Source organism: Carcharodon carcharias, chromosome 4 (genome assembly GCF_017639515.1).
Source record: "Carcharodon carcharias isolate sCarCar2 chromosome 4, sCarCar2.pri, whole genome shotgun sequence".
NCBI classification, from domain to species: domain Eukaryota; kingdom Metazoa; phylum Chordata; class Chondrichthyes; order Lamniformes; family Lamnidae; genus Carcharodon; species Carcharodon carcharias.
In genome coordinates, this window is record NC_054470.1 from 94,774,212 (window position 1) to 94,786,733 (window position 12,522).

General features: G+C 41.8%; 1 protein-coding gene across 12 annotated transcripts in view; it reads left to right on the forward strand.

The window, feature by feature from the left end:
* Positions 1-12,522, forward strand: part of LOC121276898 (receptor-type tyrosine-protein phosphatase delta) — a 612,167-nt gene that overhangs the window by 359,311 nt on the left and 240,334 nt on the right. The gene's annotated exons all lie outside the window — the stretch shown is intronic.

Genomic DNA, 12,522 nt, shown 5'->3' on the forward strand with positions numbered 1-12,522 from the left:
GGACGTCCAATCCCTCTACACCTCCATCCCCCACCAGGATGGTCTGAGGGCCCTTAGCTTCTTCCTCGAACAGAGGCCCGAACAATCCCCATCCACCACTACTCTCCTCCGTCTGGCTGAACTTGTTCTGACGCTGAACAATTTCTCCTTAAACTCCTCTCACTTCCTCCAAATAAAAGGTGTGGCTATGGGTACCCGCATGGGCCCCAGCTATGCCTTTCTCTTTATGGGGTATGTGGAACATTCCTTGTTGCAGTCCTACTCCGGCCCCCTTCCACAACTCTTTCTCCGGTACATCGATGATTACTTCGGTGCCGCTTCATGCTCTCGTTGGGACTTGGAAAAATTTTATTAATTTTGCTCCACCCCTCCATCATTTTCACGTGGTCCATCTCTGACACTTCCCTTCCCTTCCTTGACCTCTCTGTCTCAATCTCTGGTGATAGACTGTCCACCAATATCCATTGCAAACCCACTGACTCCCACAGCTATCTCGACTACAGCTCCTCACACCCCGCTTCCTGTAAGGACTCCATCCCATTCTCTCAGTTCCTTCGCCTCCGTTGCATCTGTTCCGATGATGCTACATTCAAAAACAGTTCCTCTGACATGTCCTCCTTCTTCCTTAACCGAGGTTTTCCACCCACGGTCGTTGACAGGGCCCTCAACCGTGTCCGGCCCATCTCCTGCGCATCCGCCCTCACGCCTTCTCCTCCCTCCCAGAAACATGATAGGGTCCCCCTTGTCCTCAATTATCACCCCACCAGCCTCTGCATTCAAAGGATCATCCTCCGCCATTTCCGCCAACTCCAGCATGATGCCACCACCAAACACATCTTCCCTTCAACCCCCTTATCGGCATTCCGTAGGGATCGCTCCCTCCGGGACACCCTGGTCCACTCCTCCATCACCCCCTACTCCTCAACCCCCTCCTATGGCACCACCCCATGCCCACGCAAAAGATGCAACACCTGCCCCTTCACTTCCTCTCTCCTCACCGTCCAAGGACCCAAACACTCCTTTCAAGTGAAGCAGCATTTCACTTGCATTTCCCCCAACTTAGTCTACTGCATTCGTTGCTCCCAATGTGGTCTCCTCTACATCGGAGAGACCAAACGTAAACTGGGCGACCGCTTTGCAGAACACCTGCGGTCTGTCCGCAAGAATGACCCAAACCTCCCTGTCGCTTGCCATTTTAACACTCCACCCTGCTCTCTTGCCCACATGTCTGTCCTTGGCTTGCTGCATTGTTCCAGTGAAGCCCAATGTAAACTGGAGGAACAACACCTCATCTTCCGACTAGGCACTTTACAGCTTTCCGGACTGAATATTGAATTCAACAACTTTAGGTCTTGAGCTCCCTCCCCCATCCCCACCCCCTTTCTGTTTCCCCCTTCCTTTTTTTTTCCAATAAATTATAAAGATTTTCCTTTTCCCACCTATTTCCATTATATATAAAAAAAACCCCCACGAGAGCTATACCTTGAGTGCCCTACCATCCATTCTTAATTAGCACATTCGTTTAGATAATATCACCAACTTTAACTTTAACACCTATGTGTTCTATTGTACTATTGTCGTTGACATCTTTTGATGATCTGCTTCTTTCACTGCTTGTTTGTCCCTACAACCACACCGCCCCCCCCCCCCCCCCCCACCTCTCTCTCTCTATCTCTCCGCCCCCCACACACACACCTTAAACCAGCTTATATTTCAACTCTTTCTTGGACTCGAACTCAAGTTCTGTCGAAGGGTTATGAGGACTCGAAACGTCAACTCTTTTCTTCTCCGCCGATGCTGCCAGACCTGTTGAGTTTTTCCAGGTAATTCTGTTTTTGTTTTGGATTTCCAGCATCCGCAGTTTTTTTGTTTTTATTTACATATTGTTATGTGTTGTCTTTGAGTCACTTGCCTCATATATCCTCTTCCCTGCAGCTGAAAATATACCCATCTGTAAAGATGCACTAAAATGCCATTAGAAGCCTGAAAGATAAAGGGAGAGTGAGTTGAGCACTATTTTTGTTGAAGTCTGATCCTTTAAAAAGAGGGTTGTTTCATTTCCATCAGCGGTGGTTGAAAAGAGTGTAATGGATCAGACATGGAGCAGCTTCACATTCAGCAACCTCCAGGGAGCTACTTCACATGGCAGAAGTTTTATTTCATGGTGTTTCTCTTGACTTCTGAGTGACAAAGCATCATGTGGCTAAATTGAGCCACAGAGAGTGAAGCGCATTGTGAACATTCAGTAGGTTTTATTGTGATAGGCGTTTTGAAAATGTTATAATGCAGAATAATTGCACTCAGCTGTAAATTATGATATATTACAAATAGTCATAAATGAGGTCAACACCAGCTGACAAGTCATTTATGATCTGTCTTGTGAGTGGGGATATTTCATCTATATCGTACTGTTGCCTTTGACATTTATATTTATGACCCATGACACACATAACTCTACAGCTCGAGGAAATGAGTGGAAACCTTTTCGTGATATAATTTTGCTACTTCTACTGTGATAAAAAGAATGTAAAAATCATTGCATCATGTTTCACTTATTGTGAAAAGGCTAAGTGTGCTTTTCCCCACCAGTTTTTTCCTTTCCTCCCCTGATGGCACTTACACTTGTGGCCATTATTACTGAGCCTAGAAAGCGAGTGCTATTGAGCCATAGAGGACCAATACTTTCCTGCACTGATGTCCACAATAGGATCTATTGGATAGTAATAAGGGAAAAAAAGGAACAAACAAATGAACATGCAATTTTCACATCCTCAGGATGTCCCAAAGCCCCAAAGCAACTAATAAGTTCTCATTAACATACAAAATAAACACCCACTCTAGCCATTAAAACTCACACGGGATGCGTTAATCACCATCTGATATTGGAGATTTTGTTTTTCTCCTAATTTTCAGTCAAGAAAAGCGAATGAAGACTGTAGGCAGATCAACAATTTCTCAGGTCACAAATTAAATAAAAATATTTTGAAACAGAAAAATTTTGGATTTATTCAGCCAAACAAGTTAGAAAGAGCCAAGATACCCTTAACCCCAGCAAAAAAGGGAAGTGTTTTTCCAATGTAGATGTTTTCCCAGTAAAACCTTTGCATAGACCTTTACATATTGTGATGCTAACAGGAGTTGACCTGCATCGTTAGATGCGTCCGCAGTAACTTATCCACTATGGAAGTTTGCTCCACTGTCTGAAGGTATGGATTATGTTGATGGTTTCTGGCAGCACTGAGATAATATGTATTTCTTATAGCAAAAAGGGACAGGTTTCTTGGGTCACAACTGCAATATGTTCAATCAAATTTAATCTGAATTTTAATATCATCTTTTAAAAGGGTCATCCTAATTTTACTAGGGATGAGCCCTAAAATTCAGAGGCATACAAATGAAGAATTTTGATTTTGAATGGTTATTGTAGGCATTAAATATTGTTAATTGGGGTCACAAATGAATGGATAGCTATTTCTTCTGTTATTACAATATCATTCTCATTAGGGTGTAAACCTGATGAATCACCAAGTTGCTGAAAGCTAGAATAAACTCAGTTAGTTTGTGTCTTTGGAAGAACTGCCTTACCACCAAGATACAATCATAGACTAACACCAATAAAATTGGTGCAGTATATTGTTTCGAACCTCCTTATAGTTTCTCTAATCTTTCTAAATGTAATGACACTGTAAGTGTTTCTTTTTGCTGCAAATATTCTTGTTTTTAGAGAAACCAGGCTCATTACAGAAGGACAGTTGTCATGAAATATACTGGTATTGATATGACCCCGGCAGATGCACACTATTTTCATATCTATGGATTTGACTATTCGAGTGTTGGTGCGTACTAATTGAACAAAAATTCCTAATTGTCTGCTTAGGATTTCTAATGAGCACACACTTGTATATAATGTTTTGTTACTGCCTTTACAGTAGGCTTAGTTATCTTGTCTTGTTAATGATCCACAGCATGGATTTTCGAAAGTAACTTGGAAAATTGCATTGTTGTCAAATACTCTGTAGCTGTTACTGATCTTCCTAGTTGTAATCCTAACATTGAAAGGCTCCAGGCATGGTCTCCCCAAGAAAAATTGGGAGAATTCCACTATGTAGCAAAGTTTTCACTCAAACATCTTTAAAATTCTGCAGCACTGCCAATGACTTGGGTCGGGGGTGAAGCAGAATGGGCATTCACACATGGATTACTTCCCTGTGCCCATTATTCCCTATTTTATCTTGCAGATAAGTCAGCACAGAAATATCAGTTTTTGCAGTCTATAATGTATACACAGCTGAAAGAAAAGCTAAGTTAAAAAAATTGCCAAATGTTAAATTCCATGTCAGATGTTCTTCAACACCTAAGATTGGACAATATTTGTTTTCTATGCAGATGTCTTGGGTGTTGAAAATATTGCGCATGTATACCTATTACACTGCAGGTGGTGCCCATAAGCAGTGACAACTATTGCTCTTATTATCTAGAGATAAGAAGAAAGTTGATTCTTCTTGTTACATCTTCTTGTAGATGCTTTTAGCTTGTCAGCCCTTCCAGAATATCAAGCCCAAACAATATCATGACTCTTCTTTGGGCAGTGTTAGCACTTTAATCCCCTGTGGCACACAACTTGTGTCCAGTGCGTCTGTTGATTAAAAGCTAGGTTTGCTTGTTTTCTTCTTGATGTCCTTGAATCTATTCCTTCTTTATGTACCATTAACCCAGCTCATGATCCACTTTCACACTTGAGCCCTTGCATATGGATTAGTGGTGTGTACCATATTGCTGCTCTTCACAGAACTTCAGAATTGTTATAGCACAGAAGGAGGCCTTTTGGCCCATTGTGTCTGTGCCGGCTCTCCGTCGGTGCAATTTAGTGCCACTTCGCTGCCTTCTCTGCGTAGCCCTGCACATTCTCCCTTTTCTGATAACAATCCAATTCCCTCTTGGCTGCTTCCAGTGCATTCCAGATCCTAACCATTTGCTGCTTGAAAATCCTTGTCATTGTTGCTTCTTTTGCCAATTACCTTAAATCTGTGCAACAAAATAACCCAGCCAGTGAGTCTTGTCCCCAAATAATAATAAAAAATTCATTTATTCCGAAATATCTTTGACAGATCCGAATCCTATTTTAAATTAAATTTTGAATATTAATTCAATGATAGGTGAATGCAATTCAGCCTTAGTAACATTTGAAATTGACTTTGCATGGCTTTGAATCATCTAAATCAACACAATTTAATGCACTGCTTATGACTGTAATCTCACTGGTAGAAGAAAAATTAAGCCTGGGGTGTATACTAAAGATATTTGTGATGAATTTTTAGGGGATTCTTCTGCCATAGTTTCAGCAGAAGAGCAGGGGAAACACCAGAAAAATAGCATAAAGAGCATTTTCCTAACATGTCCTGGTTTTCTGCCACTCTTCTAGACGATTGACAGGGGCTCCATGGAAATTCATCCTATTTTTAATATATTATTTGTCTTTACTATTTAAAATTCGGCACTAATAACTCAATGGAAATTTAATAAATCTTTTTTAAATATCCACAGCATCTCATATGAGTTTAGCACAGGACAGGAATATTTTGATCGCTAATGGGAGAGAAATCCCACTTGCCTTGTGAAAAGTGTATTAAAAATGTATTAATTTGTTTTGTCTTGGCAACAAGCTCAGTTCTGAAATTTCATTTCTGTAAGATTGGATTTGATAGAATGCATACAACTGATGGTCCAATGTGTAATGTGGCTGCTATAATGTTGCTGAGCAACTTGTTAAATTGCTAATGGCTTACATCATGAACTCAAATCATCAAAATGTTGCAGTTGTTCGTATTGGATTGGATACGCCCTCAGGGTCCTGTATTCACATAGCCCAGTAACAATGACCCTTTTCCTTCCTGCAAGTAATAACTTGCAATCTGTTCGAGCTGTTAGGAGGGACCCTTGCTGTTCATTTGATATGACTTGTCACCAGCTGCAGGGTGAATAATCCACGGACCCACTGGAATAGATCAGTAATTTTCCTAAACTGTAGAGGAAATCAGATCAGATGTCTGAAGAGAGTCCTGTAGTGTAAGAGTAAGATTTTACTTTCTAAGTCTGACAGAATGCAACTATAATCGTGTCCTGAGATTAACTATGTCTTAGAGGCACTGATGCAGTTGAATCTTCTTGTATATTTTGCCATATTATTATTTACAATTGTTACCGTGCCTCGTCAAACATCGTTTGCAAAAAGAATAATCACAGATTTGTTCCCTTGGTACTTGTTTGGCTGTGTAATAGTACATACAAAGCCATAACCATAAAATATGTTTTAATTTACCAACATTCTGAATTATAGTTTATGACTCTGCTGATCTGCCCCTTACTCTGTCAGTGTGTGTGTAATTAGTAGATGGAGGATGGCATGAAGTCCAAAATATCCCTTTTTCAAAACTAAATGCTTAACATTTTCATGCACACATTTAATGAAAATAAATACAGGATTCCATAGCTCAGGTGAAAAAAACTGTAAGTGCAGTACATATCAAAACTGCAGTGCTGCACTCAATACTATTACAGGTGTAAGCGTGTTACAGTAGCAGCAGCCAACTTTTGTGTTCATAGCAGTGTCACCACCTGTAAACACATGCGTCCTTTCTGTAAACCTCTTGTGGTGGTGCTGCACTTTGAAGCACAAATTTGAACATGCAAAGCTGACTTACACCCACAGGGATCTCATCAAGTACTTCATTCACAAATGTTTTTCTTGATACTAGTGCAGAATATGGTTTGCACCTGATGGTGCCACGTTATTATGGAGTGCACCTGGGAATCCTGATCTCAGAGTTGGTCAGAAATTCCTATCAGGTGCATGGGGTTTGACTGAAATAGAGCAGCAACAGCTGGAAAGAACTGTAGCCAGGACCAGCAATAAGAAGCACATCAAGGAGCTGGTGGGGAGAGTTAAAGGGCGAATATCATTCTCATCTATAGGTGGGGGTGGTGGGTGCTTTGCGGGAATGTTGGCTTTGTGAACTGGGGTAAAGGAAGAAGAGAGAGTGATTGTTGAAGTAACTTATGGCAATATGATTGGTTGGCCTTAACTACAGATTCATCCAAAAATTTTCTATCTTTTGATTAAAAATCTGTTGACTGCAAAGTTGTTTACGATGTGGAAAATGCTGCCTGAAAAGGTAGTCGAAACAAATTTAATAGAAACTTTCAAATGGGACCTGAACATTGAAAAGAAAATATCTACACTGTTATCAGGAAAGGGCTTGGGACTGAACAGCTAATCGATCAAAGAACTAGCAGATTCATGATGAGCCAAATGACTCGCCCTTGTAGGAGCCACAGGAGGCAGGCAGACAATTAATTCAATTAAGGCCCCATTGAAGGACCATTATCCCATGCTAACGGAACTTTCCTAGCATTAGATAGACCCCTGCTTAAATCTGGGGCCCAGCAACTACTTGGAGGCAGCCTCCTGGTGGCAGGTCAGAGGGCCATCCAATCCTGCACTCAAATCCACAGTGAGGGAGCTGCAAGGCTGAAATGGCTGGTGCCACGGCCACAGTCATTCCACCTCCACATTGATGGCCCTAACACCCCTGGGCCGCCTTTATTTTGAAACGTTCAGCAGCCACCTGAGGGTGCCTCCATTTTGAGATGCCTTTGCGGTGCCCTATCTACCTCAGCAAAATCCACCAGCCATTCAGGATTGTTGGCCCTCTCCTTGGGCCTCCTTTACTGCAGCCCTGCTTGCAGTCCTTAATGGGACCGTGGATGTGGAGGCGACCTATTAATTGGCTGCCTTCTGTAAGATTATGACGTTGTGCATATGGCAGGCACCAGCTGGGTCAAGTCCCGGAAATTGTCCTGACCCTTAAATAATTTCTATGTTGGGAAGATTCTGCCAAAGATTCTATGAAATGATGAGCGTAGTTATATTTTATAAATTTAGCATTTTCAGGAGGCGCATACCTTGGACCTGCTATAAATATGGTATTATTGGATGTGGGGGTTTGGGGACATCATCTCGAAGAACTATATAAATTATTAAATTTGCTGCCTACTGATCTACTGCAGAAGGAGTCATTCTGACATGAATTATAAACGCATCCCATGCCCAGGTCTCCTTTTATGTCCTGAATCGGTGGTATTTGGAAATCCTACAATGCAGTTATGCCAGGACAATAGCAGGTCGAACATCTGCAGATGTAGAAAAGGTTAACAGTCCCATTAGTAGCATGTTGACCCTCTGTGCATAATTATTCAGAGACTGGTGTCAACCTATTTGTGGACTCAACCACGCCTAGGCTTCATTCTGTCTTTTCATTTGGAGATATGCTGTATCACAGAAATATAACTGATGGGCTTGAAATTAATGACACCACATGCTCTGGGCACACACATAACACTTTTACCAGCTTTCCCACAGTATTCTCTTTTGTCCTTTTCAGTTCACCTTTGTTTGATTAATGTCAGCTCCAAGAAGTTGAGACATATGCCATGGGAATTCCAAGGCTGCAGGATTTTGTGTCATGTTCCTTTAATTACTGCTTACGTGTTTTAACAGGTGAAGCTCCACTTTCAATATGACTGATCACAACTATTCATTGTACCAACTTAAAGCAAGAGTTTTCAAAGACTCAGATAACCGCGTTATACATGTTAACCGTACAAGTTCCCAACAGTTAAGGATCATTCTTTATCTGGGATAATTGGAACTACAGGAGGAATTTCTTTCCAAAGAATTTATAATCAAACTTAAAGACCTATGTAATCACCCTTTGAAGGCAAAAAATGAAATGTCAATTTTCTGAGACATTTGTTTTTGTTTATATGAAAACACTTAAAAAGTAATCTGGCCTTTTCTCAAAGACAAAGATTGAAGTTCATGTTTACTGCAGGTTACTGAGTCAACATTTTATAACAGTGTGTGAGATAACGTTCAGTTATCCTGTACTAGAATAGCCTGAGGCAGTGGAGGCCTGTTCCCTTCACCTGCCCTCACCCCCAATTCAAATTGAATTTTGAATGATAAGAGGGAGATGATGGAGCATTAGAGACTTAAAGGCAGTCCATTTGTAAATTGAAAATTGCATTCTGGGTTATAATATTCAAGAGAATGTTTATTGAGCAAATACAGCAAAGTTAGGTGTATGCCCAGATGAAAGTTTGAACTTGGAAACTTAGCATTCTTTAATCCTTACATTTTTGAAAATAGGCTGAATAATTCTGGAGAATGCTAAGCATCAGGGGCATAAGTTTTGGAGTGCTAAAAGCGAAAGGCATGGAATCAAAACAAAAAAACTGCGGATGCTGGAAATCCAAAACAAAAACAGAATTACCTGGAAAAACTCAGCAGGTCTGGCAGCATCGGCGGAGAAGAAAAGAGTTGACGTTTCGAGTCCTCATGACCCTTCGACAGAACTTGAGTGAATCCAAGAAAGGGGTGAAATATAAGCTGGTTTACGGTGTGTGTGGTGGGGGGGGGGTTTGGGTGGGGGGAGAGAAGTGGAGGGGGTTGGTGTGGTTGTAGGGACAACCAAGCAGTGATAGAAGCAGATCATCAAAAGATGTCACAGACAACTGAACAAAAGAACACAGAGGTGTTGAAGTTGGTGATGTTATCTAAATGAATGTGCTAATTAAGAATGGATGGTAGGGCACTCAAGGTATAGCTCTCGTGGGGGTGGGGGAGCATAAAATATTTAAAAATATTTAAAAATAATGGAAATAGGTGGGAAAAGAAAAATCTGTATAATTTATTGGAAAAAACAAAAGGAAGGGGGAAGAAACAGAAAGGGGGTGGGGATGGAGGAGGGAGCTCAAGACCTAAAGTTGTTGAATTCAATATTCAGTCCGGAAGGCTGTAAAGTGCCTAGTCAGAAGATGAGGTGCTGTTCCTCCAGTTTGCGTTGGGCTTCACTGGAATAATGCAGCAAGCCAAGGACAGACACGTGGGCAAGAGAGCAGGGTGGAGTGTTGAAATGGCAAGTGACAGGGAGGTTTGGGTCATTCTTGCGGACAGACCGCAGGTGTTCTGCAAAGCGGTCGCCCAGTTTACGTTTGGTCTCTCCAATGTAGAGGAGGCCACATTGGGAGCAACGAATGCAGTAGACTAAGTTGGGAGAATTGCAAGTGAAATGCTGCTTCACTTGAAAGGAGTGTTTGGGCCCTTGGACGGTGAGGAGAGAGGAAGTGAAGGGGCAGGTGTTAAATCTTTTGCGTGGGCATGGAATCAAAGTAGATGAGGAGATTTTGTCGACTGGAGAATGGTCAACTTGGCTCAGTCAGTAGTATTGTCACATCTACGTCAAAAGTAGTGGCTCTGGGTCTACCAGTAAGCAGACAAGGGATAAGTTTCACCATAAGGGCAAAGTCAGGATTTTATACCTTCAGTCTAGACACTTGAGTGTAGCACTGAAATGATAAATTGTTGAACATGTCCTCTTTCAGATGAGACATGAAACCTGAATCCTGCCTACTTGCTCAGGTGGATGCTCAAAGTTGTAACAGAATGAGAGCAGACTTAGTATTCTGAGAGGATGAGATCAAATGGAGTGAAGAGCCTTTTTCAACTGAATCTATCTTGCAGTCTTGAGAACTTGCTGCCTACGAGTGTGGTGGAAGCAGAACATAGGGACTTGAGAGCTGGAGTAGGCCATTCACCCTCTTGAACCTGCTCTGCCATTCAACTAGATCATGGCTGATCAACTACCTTAATGCCATTTTTCTGTGCTATCCCTATATCCCTTAATGCCATTCGTATCTAGAAATCTAGTGATCCCTGTCTTGAACATACTCAATGATTGAGCTTCCACAGCCTGCCAGGATAGAGAATCACAAGTTCCTCTGAGTGAAGAAATTCCTCCTCACCTCAGTCCTAAACGGCCTGCCCCTTATTCTGAGACTGTGTCCCCTGGTTCTACAACCCCTAACCAGGGGAAACGTCCTTTCTGCATCTATTCTGTCTAACTCCTAAAGAATTTTGTAAGTATCAATGAAATCATTTCTCATTCTTCCAAAATGTAGAGAATACAGGCCCAGCCTCCTCAATCTCTCCTCATAGGGCAGTCCTGATAGTGGACTTCAAATTATTTCAAAAGTTGATTGGGTGTACCCTTGAGGGAAATAAACTTAAATGAACTGGGCTACCAAGAGAATGAGGCTGACTGTACTGTTCTACAGAGAAGTCAGAATGGACTCAATGGGCCAAATGGCCTCTTTCTGCATTATTATGACTCGATGAAGGGACATTCAAACCAAGTTAATTTACATACAGCAAGCACCAAGGCTGGCTGTTCCAAATTGCAATTTACAGAAACTGCTACAAAGTAGTCTGCTATGTCCCTTTTTTGGTGGTCCCATTATAATCCTAGTTTTAAATGGTAATTTCATTAAACCATGCCCTTTTCCAATAATATGACCCATTCAGGGAGCGCGGTGTGACTTCACCAAAATTATCCCAGGATTGAAAGGGCTCAATTACGAGGACAGGTTGTATAAACTTAGCTTGTATTACCTTGAGTTTATAAGGTTGAGGGGGATCTGATTGAGTTGCTTAAAATGTGTTATGATCTTCGACCAGGCCCCCAAGTTTTTGGTACGATTCAGTTAGGGGCCATGAATGTTTTGTTTAAAAAGTAGACAAAGTTTGAGATTCAAGACACTTGCTAATAGAATAAAGCTGCACAATCCTATGGGTTTCGAACAAACAAAAATAAACTTTGCCATAAAGGTCAGAAAGATGAAACCATTTACAATATCTAATATTCTAAAATTCAGAGTTAATATGAAGTGCATGTGAATTAACAGGCAACCTGCGGCCATACACACCACACTGCACAATAAATGACAAATGCAGCCAAGACAGTTTCCACGGATTTCTCACCAACCCACCCAGATGTCAGTAAACACTGAGTCAAGCAATTTTGTTGGAATTCTGTTTTTATCATGAGGGATTCCCGTGTTCGCCTTTGAAAATCTTGCCTTTGAATTTTCTCCAATGGTCGCTCGAACTTGGATGGCGTCTATGATAGCCCATCTCACCGAGTTTCAATCTCATCTCCTGAGATTCCGTTCCCCTAAACTAACATGTGTACACTCAAGCATCAACTCACAAAGCACAACTTCAGTTCTTCGGCCTTGCCAAGCAGACTATTATTGCCCCAACGACCCGCAGCACGGAGTCACCTACCTTCCGCTGCCTTCTCTGGGACTTCTCCCAAGTCTTCTTTGATTGCTAGTGCTTCTTCAGAGCCCTCATCACTTAAAGTCTGCTAACTGCAGCCCTTTTCCTGCATGGAGCCTCTTTCTCTGTTTCCCTCTTTTTAACTTAACTTGTTCCTGTCCCTGTCTCTGTCTTCTTTTGGGACCTCTCCCTGCCCCTTCTCCCTTTGGGTCCTCCTCCTGTCCCTTCTACCTGTCCCCTGCCTGGGACATTTGTCTTCTTTTCGATGATGCTCTGCTCACGTCACATGACCCAGGTTTTCACACCTTTTTCTCCTTCTGCACAAGCGCAGTGGGCTTGTCCTC